Source organism: Zalophus californianus, chromosome 10 (genome assembly GCF_009762305.2).
Source record: "Zalophus californianus isolate mZalCal1 chromosome 10, mZalCal1.pri.v2, whole genome shotgun sequence".
Classification (NCBI taxonomy): domain Eukaryota; kingdom Metazoa; phylum Chordata; class Mammalia; order Carnivora; family Otariidae; genus Zalophus; species Zalophus californianus.
In genome coordinates, this window is record NC_045604.1 from 51,251,264 (window position 1) to 51,264,140 (window position 12,877).

The 12,877-nt window shown below is 34.4% G+C and overlaps 1 protein-coding gene across 5 annotated transcripts in view; it reads left to right on the top strand.

Annotated features, from left to right (window-relative positions):
• The window catches only part of COP1 (COP1 E3 ubiquitin ligase), a 246,479-nt gene that overhangs the window by 169,574 nt on the left and 64,028 nt on the right, over window positions 1-12,877 (top strand). Inside the window, exon 16 of one of the 5 annotated variants that reach the window (XR_003523023.2) lies at window positions 552-678. The exons of the other annotated variants lie outside the window; for them this stretch is intronic. The gene's annotated coding sequence lies outside the window, so the exon portion shown is untranslated. The remainder of the gene's footprint in view (window positions 1-551; window positions 679-12,877) is intronic. 5 annotated transcript variants of the gene reach the window in all.

A 12,877-nucleotide genomic window follows, 5' to 3' on the forward strand; every position in this document is an offset into this window, starting at 1 on the left:
TTACCATGCCAGATAACTAGGTAAATGCCTTTTTCAGATTACTAATCTGATAAAGATATCTGAGATTTTGCTGACAAAATATTATTTGCTTTCAACTTAGAATCGATTGCCTTGTATTTATTCTTTTCCCCAGTCATTTTCTCAGACTTTATTTCTAACTGGCTATATAGTGATACTGATGTCAATGTGACAGCTAACTGATTGTGAGACCAAGTTTGCCAGTATATATATTAAAAATTTCTGGCCAGGATACTTAAAAAATGCTACTACAGTGTGAACAAGGAAAGATGGAGCTGTTACTATTATAGACTGGTGTGAATGAAAAGGAACACTGCACCAGGCAGAATCAATGTAGTTTTTTTGTAAGAATGCAAGAATTTAGAATGTGTGTTTCATAGATGTGATAAAAAATATATTGTCAAACGATAGGCACATTGGGAGTTCTACTTCTGCTTTGTATGTAGAAAATCACCAGAAAATATTACTCTCATCTTAAAAACAGAAAAAGCTGTATGAGCTACAAAATTATAACTTTTCTTGACCCCTGTCAGAGAGCTGAGGTCACAAGGCATGGGAACTGAATTCCAAGGAATGACAAGCCCCTCCAAGGAGATGGGACACATGAACTATTCACCATTTGCAGACCACAAGAGGAAGAAGTAGCCACCATAGAAGCTGGTAAGAAGAAATGAGCTAAAATTTTAATGCATTCTTAAAGGCCAAGTATGGGTTGGCCTATCTGTTTGCCCGAGATACAAGGGGAGTGCACGCTTAACTCATATGCTCTTCTCCATCTCCCTCTACTGGCTGCTAACAAGAATGAATGGGTCAGGGCAGTAGCCTACATCAGGCACGCAGGAGTTCACAAAGTAATCAGTCCCTACCGAAAGACCAGCACAAAACCTCATCATTTCTCTGGATCCTCTTCTCATATGGAGCAGAAACTTTAAGCTATTGGAAAAGGAGCAAGAAAGCTTCTTGGGCCCAGGATCCTGCATCAGTACAAAGCAGAGATGAAGTGTCATGAAACCCTCTTTTGCCTGAAACATGCATCAGATGCTGTGTAGAATTTGGCTGCCATGATGGTAAGGGGTTGGAATGCTAAGAAGACCCCCATATTGGAAGCTCGGGCATATGAACCCTTCCTAAGTCTCATGATGGACCAGAAGAACTGAGATCCTCTGTTCCAAACAGAATCCTACTATAAAAAAACAAAACAAAACAAGAACAACCAAAAAAAAAAAAAAACCAGAGCAATTAAGAGCCACCTACTATTGAGGGAGGGACAGTAGCATGGAGAAGGACCCTCTCTTGGCTCATATGCAGGAACTAGTAAAAAGGTAAGAGAAGAACAGGAATACAGAGAAAAATTCCTGTTGACCCAGACCACACTAAGTACAAGGTGATGATAGCTCATGGCTGGAAAGATTTGAAGCCTGTGGTATACTTAATGGTGAGTTTAACAACTGAAACTGAAATGTAGTTTGAACATTGACTAGATTGATTGATCCCCTCACATGAATGGCCTGACAGAAAAAGAGATGTACTTATCTCTAAGCAGAAATACCGTTTGCTTCAGTATCTGCTGTTCTGTACATGATCACTTATGTTTAATAAAAAAGTATATAACTACAAATAAGAATGAGCATTACATTACCAAGATTCAAAAGAAATCAGTAGATTTATAGGTGACCCAGGTGTTAGGATATGAGACAAATTTTAAAATAACTGTCTATCATGTTAAAGGATATAGTGGGAAAGGTAGACAACATGCCTGAAAAGATGAAGAGTTTCAGTTGAGAGATGGAAAGTGTTTTTAAAACGTGCAATGGAAATATTAAAAATACAAATCTTGATATCAAAAATGAGGAATTTTTTGATGTGCTCATTAGCAAATTGGATATAATCTAAGAAAAAACTAAATGAAGGTAGGTCCATAAAAATTATCCAAAATGAAACATTAAGAAGAGAGTGGGAGGGAAAAACAGAACATAGTAGCCAAGATTTGTTGGATAATATTAAACAGACACACGTAATTGGCTTTGTGGAAGTAGGAGAGAAAAGGATGGAAGAAATACTTGAAGAGAAAAAGGCCAAAAACTTTCCAAGACTGATGAAAGATAACAAATCACAGATACCAGAAGCTCACAGAACCTCAAACAGGATAAAATCAAAAGCAGACCAAAAATACCTAATTATATCGTAGTCAAATACTGAAAACAAAGTGAAATCTTGAAGGCAAAGTGAAAGAAATTATGGGAAGTGGAAGATAAAAATTATAGCAGAATTCTCATAAACTGTACAGGCCAAAAATCAGTGGAGCCACTGACACATTAAAGTGCTAAAAGAAATTTAACCCAAAGTTCTATATCCAGCCAAAAAATCTTTCACAAATGAAGACAAAATTTTTTTTTTCAAACAACCAAAAGCTGTGTTTAACTCAGATTGATATGTTAACCCTACTTGCATGTGCAGGTAGACAGACATCTAGATGGACAGATGGTTAGGTGGCTGACGGATGAATGGATACAGAAAGATGGATCTGCACAGTGGATGGATCTAAATTGCAGAAAATAAAAACAAAACTAGCTGTTTGATTTTGTATAACTCTGTAATATTGGATTCTGAATAAAAGCTTGTTAGAAAACAGAAAAGGAATGTCAGCATTAGGAAGCTGTGGTGGTATGAAACATCTGCGAGACCAGCAGTTAAGTGATACTTAGTACATTCTGGATCCCTAGGATGCTGTGACACTGATCAGCATAAGCACATATACTCAGTGAACTTTGTATTCTCCAGTTTAACAATAGATCTATTTATACAATCTAAAACATATATCTAGAGATTTCTCAGAGTCCCTAGAAGGAAAGTAACTACTGATTAGAGGAGCCTGACCTTGTAATTATTCTTTAAAAAATTTTTTTTCTTTTCTCTGTCACATTTATCAGGGTACCTGGAATTCTTTTTATTAGAATTATAGCATTCATTTACTAACTTCACAGACACTTATTTAAAAAATATATTTATTACTGTGCATACAAAAATAAACTTCCTGCCTTTCCAGAATGTCACAGTTTGTTAGATAAGACAGACAAGCAAATATTAAATTATAATACATTGTGAAAAATAACATTAGAGCAGTGTTTTTTTAAATCTGAGAAACTGAGAAATTATTTGTGTCTGGCTATCACCAAATTATAATCTTCAGAGAGGAGACCAAGCATTTGTGTTTTGAAATTATTCCTCAGCAATTTCATGTCTACCCCACTCCCTTACCCTGGGACTATAGTAACTATACTACAGATATTTTAAAAGCCTGAATTGGGAACAAGAATTTGGAATTGTAGATGTAGGCTAAATAATAAAGGCCCTTTAAAGCTTTATTGTCTAATGAACATAGTTGCATTAAAATACTGAGTCTCTGTTTTAACAGCATTTAGCAAAACAAGGATCAGATCTGTCCAGTAAAAGAAAAAATACTGTTTTTTTCTTATGAACTATTATTGAGATGATAGGATTCATTTTGATTTTTTTTTTTCCCAGAGATTTTATTTATTTGACAGAGAGACACAACGAGAGAGGGAACACAAGCAGGGGGAGTGGGAGAGGGAGAAGCAGGCTTCCTGCTGAACAGGGAGCCCAATGTGGGGCTCAATCCCAGGACCCTGGGATCATGACCTGAGCCAAAGGCAGACGCTTAACGACTGAGCCACCCAGGGGCCCCCATTTTTATTTTTTTTTAAATAGCATAAAGAGGTCATTAAATAGACTGAACCCCAAATCTACATTATCTTTTGCACTTAAATTCTCCATTTTAGGTTAGTTTTTCAATCATATTCTTCCATGGAGTCTAATATATTACTACTATACAAAGACTTAGTATTTCTGGAACATTAGTTAAAATACAGGTCTGTAACCTGGGTCTGATTAAAGTGCCTCTGGAAATGGAGGGGCAGTTGTGAAACACCAGAAAATTAGTTACTTGACAAGAGTTGAGGGTTAATCAGTTTTTCATTTTGAAACTTGCTTCAAGTGGTTACATAAAAAAAAGTAATAAATTACTCAGAAGGGAGTTCTGGTTCTAAAAATATGATACTCTAAATAGACTGAAAATCCTCTGTCAAACATTTTATTTATTTTAGATCAACATTTTTTTTATTAAAGATTTTATTTATTTATTTGACAGAGAGATAGCGAGAGCAGGAACACAAGCAGAGGGAGTGGGAGAGGGAGAAGCAGGCTTCCCGCGGAGCAGGGAGCCCTATGCAGGGCTCGATCTGAGGACGCTGGGATCATGACCTGAGCTGAAGGCAGACGCCTAACAACTGAGCCACCCAGGTGCCCCTAGATCAACATTACTTTAGATAAAATGTATAAAAATACTACTTTAGATGCATAGCTTATAAGGTATTGAAATCACAAAGGGTCAGAAAGAGGGCAGAATGTAAAACCAGAGAATTAAACCTGTGAGCTCAAGTTTTATCACCTGGTTAATGGTGGTGATGGAAAAGTTGCTGGCCTCTAGGACCTAGTTATTGGAGAGTTAGTGGGGAGGAGAAAGGCGGTATGGATATGCTTAGAGTGTTGTAATTATCTGTCTGTCCGGATATCTACATGGAGAAATCTCCAGAAACTTTGTCTTAGCCTGGGCTCTGAGTGTTGGACAGGAGTTGTTCCCCTGAGAATTCTAACCATGGTATAGGATGCTTTTTCCCCTTGCCCCCTCTGCAGAGAAATAAAGAAGGGAATTAAATAAAGAATTGAATAAAATACAAGGTTATTTAAGAGCAGAGAAATTTATAAATATAGGTAAATCTTAGCTAACCTTGACTGTATAATACAACAATAATAATGGAAACATGAGACTAATTTGGAGGTTTTAAAAAGATGGAAATAAAAATCTGTACAATAATGTAACCCAGCTTTTGGAGGTATATTGATAAAATATAAAGCAATGTAACGTTTTACATTGCTTGTGTAACAGTAGTAATTAGCTTTGTTCTTTAAGTCATGTATGCATTCTAAAATTTTAGTCATTATTATTAAAGAATAGAAATAGAAAGGGTTTCTACTTTCAAATCTGCAATAGGAAAGAAAACTCAGTCTATATTAAAGAAAATTCAATCTATATCGACAGGAAGAAAGGAGGAAATGAAGAGCCATAGAAAAATCAGAGTAAATAGCTAAATACAACACGATGAGACTAAATCCAAATGTCTCACTTATAACAGTAAATTGAGACAGATTAAATTTACCAGTTCAGAGACCAAATCTCTTTGATTGGGTTATTTTATTTAAAAATTAAAACTTCTATACTAAATTCTACATGAAATGTAAAAGAGACACCTAAATTTGAAAGGCACAATAAGATTGAAATAAAGAGATGAGAGAAAAAATGTTATGAGGTAAGAACTGATGAAACTATGTAGTGAGAAGAATTAGACTTTCCAGGTTAAAATAGGGTTAAAGAAGATCCCAATGAAGTGATAAAAGGAATAACTTCACATGAAGACATACACTGTGAACCTCATGTATGTAATAACACAGCCTCAAAATATATCAAATAAACGTGACAAATTCGGAGAGAAATTAAAATCTCTAAGGAGAAAAGCAGAAATTATGAGGTACTGGAAATTTGAACAACACAGTTAACAAATACATACATAGAAGACTGAATCAATCTGTCAACTAGAGGAATCCATATTATTTTCAATCACACAGATTACGTAAAATGATTTTTTAAAATTTAAATTCTCGTTAACATCCAGTGCATATTGGTTTCAGGAGAAGAATTCAGTGATTCATCACTCATCATAAGTGCACTCCTCAATACCCGTCACCCATCTAGCCCCTCCCCCACCCATCTCCCTCCATCAACCCTCAGTTTGCTCTTTAAGAGTCTTTTAAGGTTTGCTTCCCTCTCCCTTTTTATCTTTCTTTTCCCCCCTCCTATATGTTTTTCTGTTTTATTTCTTTTTTTTTAAAGATTTTATTTATTTATTTGAGAGAGAGAGAATGAGAGACAGCATGAGAGGGAAGAGGGTCAGAGGGAGAAGCAGACTCCCCACTGAGCAGGGAGCCCCATGTGGGACTCGATCCCAGGACTCCAGGATCATGACCTGAGCCGAAGGCAGTTGCTTAACCATCTGAGCCACCCAGGCGCCCTTTCTGTTTTATTTCTTAAATTCCACATATAAGTGAAATCATATGTTATTTGTTTTTCTCCGACTGACTTCACTTAGATTTTTTAATCTTTTTTTCAAGAAATTTAGGCATCGGTTTTTAGCTGTTTATCAGACGTGATTCCAGTGTTTTGCCAGTTTCCCAAAATGAATTTCTCTTTGAAAGTATTCAAAGAAAAGCATCATTAGTCCCATTTAGGCCTTTTCAGTTCTTTCCTGCCACCATTGATTTAGATAACCATTTTTAAGTTTCTGAAATAAATCATACTTTTTAACAACCTTTACATGCTGACATGAAAATTTGTTTTAATGCCTTTCTAGTTATGAAAAAAATTTTAAGTCTCTGATGTTCACTAGTCATTATTTAGCATTATTTGCTTTTTGACTCTTTAAAGCACGTTTGAAAAGAGATTGAAATAAGACAGATCAGTGAAGATTGAAGCAAATTAATTCTCATAAAAATTTAGTATGTTCAGATACTTTTGCAGCTGCTTAGTTTGGCTGTGTAAACTTATAGCAAGCTAGGCCAACTTGAGCAAATAATTTTGTACTATATTTTGAGTATGTATTTCAGTGCTTTTGTTTCTAGTGTGGGCATGCCAGATTTTATATTTCTAAAATTTAGATATCAAGATTTGCATGGCATTGCCTCTAGATTAGATTAATGTGTTTGAACAATTTTATAAAATTGTAATTTTTAAAAATATCACCAAGAGGAAAATAGATCCTTAAATTTCCCTGGTAATTCACATTTTATTGTATAGAAACTGATTCATAAGCAGGCAAACTGTGAGATCAGGAATTTTTGCCCATAGTTTGTGTTTATTTAATATCTTAAAGGCTCTGAATATTTTAGATTTATCTCTAGTCTTTATTACCATAATAAAACTGTATTCACATGTAATTTGTTGTATATACTTTCAGATAAATTAAAATAAACACAAATTATAATATATTCTTTATTTGATAACATTTCTTATTTCCAAAAGATAAATGATTGTTGTTTAGCCACTAATGTCAATGCATAGAACATTGTAGTGAGTCCTTATTAGTGAGTATGAAGAATTAAACAATATGTTTCCTGTTGCCAATCTAGTTTAGGACAATACAAGAGAAGCCCTTTTAGGAGCAACACATTTCTTCCATCAGAGATAATAATTAAAACCAACAAATCAGAAACATATTCAAATAGATGTTTTTGGAAACAGAGATGTTATTGTGTATTTTGAATTGGATTTTGGGGGGAAAGTGGTAGTAGTGATTTGTAAAAGTTTTTATTTGTGAGCTTTGGAATTTAGTATTAAAAATTCATTAATACACTCTCTCCCTTAAAAGATAAATATGAAAAAAATGAAAACTTTTTGTATTCCATACAGTTAATTCATTTCAAATTATATTTCTTGAGATTCTTCAAGAGTTGGCAGGTGGAGAGGAGGGCTGGGTAGGTAAGGAGAACAGAGGCTTAGTATAAAGGGCTCCTGTTCCTACTTGGGCTGTAACTGGAGCAGCTCTACTTAATCTGTTTGGTATCCTGGGGTTCCAAATAAATTAGGTAAAGGAGGACTTCCTTATTAATGTTTGTGCTACTTGTTTTAAACTGAGACTTTTTAAAAGAAGTTTCGGGAAAATATACATACCTGAATATTTTTTTAGAGCAGTTTTAGGTTCACAGCAAACTGAGAGGAAGATACAGAGATTTCCCATATACTTCCTACTCCCACATGCATACATACCCTCATTATCAACATCCCTTTCCAGAGTGGTACATTTAATTATTGAACCTACACTGACACATCATAATTACCCAAGGTCCACAGTTTACCTTAAGCTTCATTCTTGCTGTTGCACATTCTGTGGATTTGGGCAAACGTATAGTGACATGTATTCATCATTATAGCATCATACGGAGTAATTTTCACTAATCTAAAAATACTCTGTGCTCTACCTTTGAGAACTTGGTCAAGCTCTTGGAAATAAATCTGACAAAATTGTGGAGGTCTCCTATGACTGGCCTCCGCTGGAGTTTTTAACTCTCAGACTTGTTCACACTGAGCCTCCAGCAGTTCACCAGTTACAGTTCAGATTTTTATATCCAGGCATTGTTTTCTATGGCAGTTTCCCCTCATGAATCACGGCTTATTCATTCACCTGTCTTTTTGACCTCTAAAGTAACAGTTAGACCTGTTGTCGATCTCTCTTGTGAATCCTGAAAGAGTTGTTGATTTTTAAATCTGTTCACCTTTTATTTGTTATTAGGATAAAGTGTCAGTTTCCAAGTGCTTTATGTGTGGAATTGGGAGTCATTTTTGTTTTTAACTACTGATGATTTGATGCTTGTGGCTTAATCTAATATACAGATAGACAATTGCTACTTTTGTGACACTATAGCTCACAATTGTTTGTGTATCTTTTGTGGATTGGTAAGGATTAGAGGAGTAATTTATAAAATAAAGGCTACATAATAGTGGGCTGAAGTTAGTATGTCTTTCTAAGGTATTATGTAGATTGGAACCCAGAGGTTATTATTGTATTTTGGTAAAAAATAAGCAATGACAATTTCTGATTATTTCTCAAATGATTAACAAAAATCTGACAACCAAATTCAGAACAGGTGTTAAAAAGAAATGCTTCCAAAGTATTCCATATGCATTTGTATTATGTAACTTATACTTGCTTGATCTTTCTGTTTCCAAAGATTAACTGTCTTTCAGATCTCTAAGGAGTGCTGTATTAGGATATCATCAAAGGCTTAAAGACAGTAAAAAATCATATAATTATTGTTTTTAAAATCAGAAATGATAGTCAAATGAGATAAATATCAGTAACTAGTGGACCTGTGTATTTATTTTTATTTTTTTATTTATTTTTAATGAACTAAACTCTACCTCCAACATGGAGCTGGAACTCGCAGCCCTGAATTCGAGTCGCATGCTCCGCTGACTGAGCCAGCCAGGAGCCCCTGGACCTGTGTATTTTTAAATACTCAGAAGTTATTTGCTCTGCCTGAGGAAAACGTTTATAAGGATATTTATAAGGATATTTATAAACTTTTATAAGGATATTTCTCACCCCAGCCCCATAATGATGATACCCAAAAGCTAGGACACTGAGAACTTTTATAGGCTCATAAGCATCTGGGAAGCCTGAAAATAGAACTCAGGGCTTCTGAAATTCAGTTTGATCTCTCACTGGCCATTGTATGTATGAATTGAACCTGTTTCCTTTGTACACTTGCTTTTTGGAACACAGTCTAGAATGGCTGTGTCACAAATTGCATTTAAAAACTTTAACTTCTCAGTTGTAGTTGTCTTATTGTTACTTTAGTAAAGGTAATGAACTCTTCAATTAAACATTAAGTTCAATAAGATATTTCTGCATCTATTCCAAACAGATTATTTTCATCATCTCACTTCAGCATACCAACAATGATTACCTTATTAATAGTGAAACACTTTGTGGTATCCTCACTTTAGCATATCAACAATGATTACCTTATTAATGGTGAAACATTTTGTGGTATCCCTACAAGAAAATTATTAATTATACTGGAAATTATTCTCAGTTGGTATTCCTCTTCATGGTTGTGTACGTAGCATAGTTTGGTTAAAATAAAAGAGAAACAAATTTTCTTTACATTGACAAGGCCATGGGGGCATTTAACTGAGAAATCAAATTTGGCATCACCATTGGAACAGACATATGCCTCCTGATGTTATGCAGTAGGAAGGAACATAATCTTTATAGTATTCTTGTCAAAAATATTTAACATGAACATTATAATGAGAAAACATTCAAATTCAGACATGTCAAACATTCTACAAAACAACTACTTGAGATACTTTAAAAATAACAGTGTTAGGATGTTGTTATATATAAAACAATGAAGAGACACAGGAACTGAATATAGTGAGTGACCCTTGAGCAAAATTAAATAAATAGCTATTCAGGAGTTTTTTAAACAACTGGTATATTTGAATATAGAATGCATATTAAATTACATTCTTAAGTCAATATTAATTTCTTGAGCATGACAGTGGTATTGTGGAGAGTCTTGTTTTTAGAAGGTAGGTGCTGATGTTTTTATGGGTAAAATATCCTGATGTTTGAAACTTACAGATGGTTCATGGGGGAAAAAAGGGTGCATTTGTTTATTTGTAGAGGGATGGCTAAAGCAAATATGGTGACAGTATTTACATTTGGTTAGTCTAGATTGAAAAGTACAAAGTTGTTCAATTTATTGTTCTTTCAGCTTTTCTGTAGGTTTGAAATTTTTCAAAATATGTTGGGGGAAAGGAAAGAAATAGAAATATGATCACATACTAATTCCTCAAAATTTTAAGGATATTTTAGAAAATTGTGGCAGCACTTCAGAATTTCCCTTTATAATGGAAAGCAAATTACTGAGGACTCCTTCCTCCTGACCTAAACTATTTTTATCATAATGTTACTAAGTTATATGGATAAATATAAAACTATAGACCACTTTCATATGTTCTAGTTCTTAAGCAACTTGTAATCAAATTGAGTTCTAATTAAATGCAGTAAAAATAAAAACCAAAAAGAGGAAAAAGAAAGTAGCAGCATGATGACATAGTAACAGTAATATGATGGAGTAATAGATGTTTTGCTGAAAATAAATCACCACTGCAAAAAGTAAGCTGGTTCTGAGTACTATAGTGCAATTTCTTCTGAGATTGCCATGTCAATAGAAACATTTCTCATTTTATACTTAGTCTCTATACTACTTTTTCTCATCCCAACTACTGTAAAGTCTTTTTGTAGAACACAGTAGATAATTTAACCTTTACTTATATCCCTACATTTTTTATATATTACTACTTTTGTAATAATATATTATGAGATAATATATGTTAGTATATTATTATACTGTACTGTGCTGTTTTTATTAAATCAAATTATTTTCAGCTTTTATAAAATAGCAAGAAATTAAGGACTTATTTTATAAAAATGTTTTTCAGTTTTGAATTATTAATGCAAAAGGGAAGTTTAATCTTTGTAACTGATAAATTTAACATGAGTATGGTACTTGAAGCAGGATTTTTTTTTCCATTTTTACTTCAGCCCATGCCAAATCGCAGCTATACATTTATATCTCCACAATATAAACTGATTGCTGTCATTGAGGTGATCACTTAATGCATTTGCAATAATAAACAGAAAAAATGTGGGAATACTCTTCCATAAAAGCAATAAAAATACAGGCAAATCTATAAAAACTGAGCTAACTTGTGGCATATAAGCCTTGAAGACCAGCAGCCTTGTAGCTACCAGTAGGGAAGAAAACTGGTGTGGGAACTTCTCAAAAAGCCCCAATTTTAGATCATTGTCACTGTTCAACCTGACTTACAGCTTACTGGAAAAAGCCACATTCATAAGATGTTATTTCTGTTTGACCTCACTCAGAGTCTCCATGGGAAAAGACCTGTACCGAGGGTCTTGTTGAAAACAATCAGATGTAGTATCACAGTTGTCTAAGTCTGTGATACCAGATGGGGCAAACAGGAGTCCAGTCAAAAACTGAAAAGGAACATCTGGGCAACAAAACAGCGTCAGGGGCTTTGAAAAAAACTCTTATATGTTCCTAGGATGTAGAATGCTTTCTGAATGTTCAGGCCAATGTGCTTATCCTAGAAAAGGCTCTAGTTGCTTACGTCTGATTGACTCTCTGTAAGTAAGAAGTGAAAGCCAATGCAGATTTAGAAGTTGCCTGAACTTTGAAAGGATGCCGTAACACACACACACGTGCCCTGGGCAAAGGGTAGAAGACATACTGGCTCAAAACATTTAAGAAAATGTTGTGGATACTAAGCGATGCTGACCCAGGAGCAACATTTCCTAATCTAGGTTTAAAAAAACCAAAAATTTTAAAAAGAAAACCAGTTAAGACCTAAGTGGTTTCATACAGCAAGGACTTACAGACTACAGATTCACTTCTGGAAAAGTCTTTAGACAAGTGGCAACAAAGCCAAAACAAAAAGCCAAGTCACAAAAGTCCCAGGAAAGGGAGGTAGGATCTGATTGCAAGTTACCACATTATATTCTCTAAAATGTCTACTTTTTATCAAAAAACCCCCCAAATACCAAAAACTATGGGGTATGCAAAGAAGCAGGAAAAATTAGTAGAAACTATCACAGATGTTGGGGTTACTAGATAGAGACCTTAAAGCATCTATTATAAGTGTATTCATTGAATTAAAACACAATTAAGGAATGAAAGAGAAATATAAAAATATGTCTCACCAAATAGAGAGTTAAAAAAGATAGAAGAAAAATAGAAATTCTGTAAATGAAAAGTGTAATAACTGAAATGAAAAATTCACTAGAGGGACTCATGAGCAAATTTGAGCTGGCAGAAGAATCTGAACGAGGAGATAGGTCAATAGTGATTATCCAGTCTAAGAATGTAGAAAAATGAATAGAGCCTTAGAAACCTGTGAGACACCATTAAGCATGCCACCATAAATAGACTTTCAGAAAATTAAGGGAATAGAGAAAGGGGTGGAAAAATATTTAAGGAAAAAATGGCCAAAATCTTCCCAAATTGTGTGAAAAACATCAGTTTACATACCCAAGAGGTTCAATGAGCTCAAAGTAGGATAAACTCAAAGACATGGGCACCTAAACACATCAAATTCAAACTATTGAAAGCCAAAGGCAGGGAGAGAATCTTGGAA